This window comes from Saccopteryx leptura, chromosome 2 (genome assembly GCF_036850995.1).
Source record: "Saccopteryx leptura isolate mSacLep1 chromosome 2, mSacLep1_pri_phased_curated, whole genome shotgun sequence".
NCBI classification, from domain to species: domain Eukaryota; kingdom Metazoa; phylum Chordata; class Mammalia; order Chiroptera; family Emballonuridae; genus Saccopteryx; species Saccopteryx leptura.
This window is the reverse complement of record NC_089504.1, coordinates 140720558-140723658: the sequence shown is the minus strand read 5'-3', so window position 1 is coordinate 140723658 and position 3101 is coordinate 140720558. Positions and strand designations below refer to the sequence as shown.

At 41.9% G+C, this 3101-nt stretch overlaps 1 non-coding gene across 1 annotated transcript; it reads right to left on the bottom strand.

Annotated features, from left to right (window-relative positions):
* Window positions 1–284: 284 nt before the first annotated feature.
* TRNAT-CGU (transfer RNA threonine (anticodon CGU)) lies at window positions 285–360 on the bottom strand. The gene has a single exon. It is a non-coding gene; the product is annotated as a tRNA-Thr (tRNA).
* Window positions 361–3101: the final 2741 nt, after the last annotated feature.

The window sequence follows — 3101 nt, the reverse complement described above, 5'->3', positions numbered from 1 at the left end:
CTTTTTTTCTGAAGTGAAAAATGGTGAGGCAGAGAGACAGACTCCCACATGCACCCAACTGGGATCCACCCAGCATGCCCACTAGGGGGTGATGCTCTGCCCATCTGGGCCATTGCTCCATTGCAACTGGAGCCATTCTAGCGCCTGAGGTGGAGGCCATGAAGTCATCCTCAGCACCTGGGTCAACTTTGCTCCAATGGAGCCTCGGCTGCAGGAGGGGAAGAGAGAGATAGAGAGGAAGGAGAGGGGGAAAGGTAGAGAATTAGAAGGACACTTCTCCTGTGTGCCCTGGTCAGGAATCAAACCTGGGACTTTCACATACGAGGCCAATGCTCTACCATTGAGCCAGCTGGCCAGGGCCCACCATATATGCATTTTTTAAAAGTGGAAAAACCAGGTAACATAAACTTAATCATATTTAGATATGCAGTTCAGTAGTGTTAAGTATACTCCCCATGTTGTACAGTAGATCCCTAAAATATTTTTGTCTTGCAAAACTGTAACTTTACACCAATTAAACAACAGCAACCTATTTCTCCCTCATTGGCACCCCTGGCAACCCCAATTCTATTTTTTGTTTGAGTTTGACTATGTTAGGTATCTCATATATGTGAGATTATATGGTACAGTACCAGTATCTGTCTTTTTCTAGCTTATTTCACTTTGCATATCATTGTCAATGGAGAAATTATAAACAAGAGTCAAAGCTAAAATTGTGCACAGATTAGGCATTTCCGTTCATTCCTTCAACAGTAATGTGTCCTAGAGATATAAAAATAATTCAGACATAATTTTCTCATCTTACAGAAGTTAGTTTACCAGAGGGAGATAAACAAAAATAATTATAGTAATGACATTATAGGTCCTGTGACCAATTCTATTTGGAATGAGGAAGGTCAGAAAAATGCAGTATAAAAGGGAGGCCTTGAGAGTCTTTAAATGTTGTGGGGTTTTTTAATTGAATTTATTAGGGTGACATCAGTTAACATAATTATACAGGTTTCAGGTGCCCAATTCTACAATCCATCTCTGTACACCGCATTGTGTGTTCACCTTCCTCAAGTCAGCTCTTTGTCTACTGCCATTTATCCCTCCTACACCCTCCTCTACCAATGGCCTCCTGGCAATCACTGGACTGTTATCCGTGTCCATGAGTTTTCCCCCTTTGGTCCTTTTCTGCTCTCTCCCTCCAGCAGAAAGGGGTAGGGTTAAGGGGAAAGGCAGCTCAAGCAGGGTCATAAGCAAAAGCCAGCAGGTCTGAAACGGTGAGGTGTGTTCAGAGGAGTTCTAAGCTGTTGGACACAATTGAAACATAGCTTTTGCATATCATGCTAGAAAACCAGAATTTTATCATATGCCATATGGAGAGCCAACAAAAGTTTATTTTTTTCTTTTTTCTTTTAAGTGAAAGGAGGAGAGAGATAGACTCCTGTATGCGCCCCAACTGGGATCCACCTGACAACCCCCATCTGGGGCCAATTCTCAAATCAACCTAAATATCCTCAGTGTCCAGGGAAAATGCTCAAACCAATAGAGCTACTGGCTGTGGGAGGGGAAGAAAGAGAGGAGGGAAAGAAGGAGGGGAATAGAAGCAGATGGTTGCTTCTCATATGTGCCCTGAACAAGAATTAAACCCAGGATATCCAATACGCTGGGCTTACACTCTATCCACTGAGCCAACTGGGCAGGGCCAACAGGTTTTATGCAGGGGAATAATAGCATCTAATGGTGTCAAGAAATATAACTCTGAAAGGAGTGTAGAGGATGGATGAGAAAGTATATCTGTTCTCATAATATATTGAACCCATTGTAAGAGCCCAGAAACAAGATAATAGTGATGCATGACTAAAAGTGGTGGCAATTAAAGAGGGAATTAATTTTCATGACATTAGTTACACAAAAAATGCAAAAGAAAAAGTTTTAAGTTTAGGCCCTGGCCAGTGGTTCTGTGGATAGAGCATTGGCCCAGACTTATGAACGTCCTAGGTTTGATTCTGATCAGGACACACAGGAAAAGTGATCAGCTGCTCCCCCCCCCCCCACTTCCCTCTTTCTCTCTTCCTCTCCCATAGTTAGTGGCTCCATTTATTCAAGCGTGGTTCTGGGCTCTGAGGATAGCTTGGTTGGTCCAAGCATCAGTCTCAGGCACTAAAAATAGCTCGATACTTAAATATTGGCCCAAGACAAAGTTGCTGGGTGGATCCCGATCAGGGCACATGTGGAAGTCTACCTCACTCAAGTTGGAGTTGTTGTGGAAGGATTCTCCTGTGAAAGTGGCTCTTAGACTCTTTCACTGTGCCTATACAGGAGGGGAGGAAGGCCTTGAGGGTCTCCTACCCATGCTTCATCTTTTTCAAAAGGAAAATAAATGTGAAAAATTGGGAAGAAATTAAGAGGTAATTTGCAAATTGGCTATGTTTATGTAGAAGCCAAATTTTTGTAGATTCATGAATCAGAGCTCTCCATAAATTCCAATAATGTACTAATTTTAGTTTATGAATACAAACTTTTGCCTTGTTCTAAAGTGATCTTTAGGTATTTTTTCTAAGGCCGTTGACCAGGAGTCCCTGAGGATCACCATCCTTAAGACCATCTGTTGATGAATTGTAGGTATCGGTGGCTCTTTGAAGGAGGGGTTGAAGGATTAGGGAGGGGGTAGAAAAAGTGGGATAACCCAGTCACTGGGACCCCACAATCTTTTAACTTTCCTGTTTCTCAAGTTAGTTTTTTCTTGATAATCTTGCAGAATGTTCTTGTCCTGCAAATATTTTAAACTTTGTAGCAATGTTCTCAGGAACATTTTTTAATGTTTCCACCAGGGGAGAGTAATGTTCTTTACAATACTGGTACCGTAAGTAGAAAAATTTATCATTCTTTTTTTAGACTTGAAGTGGGTGTGAGTGGGAAGAACTGATTAATTCTGACTGCCCGTGGACATTAGGGTGGATTTTGAGCCTAATTCCAGCTGATGAGAGAGCAGGGAAGGCTAAATAGCATCTGGAGAGCTACAGAGTCTTTTAAACCAGAGTGACCACTTGATTAAATCAGTTTGCTGCAGTGGGTTAAATTGAGTAGCTATCTTAAGGCTGAAAATTCATAAT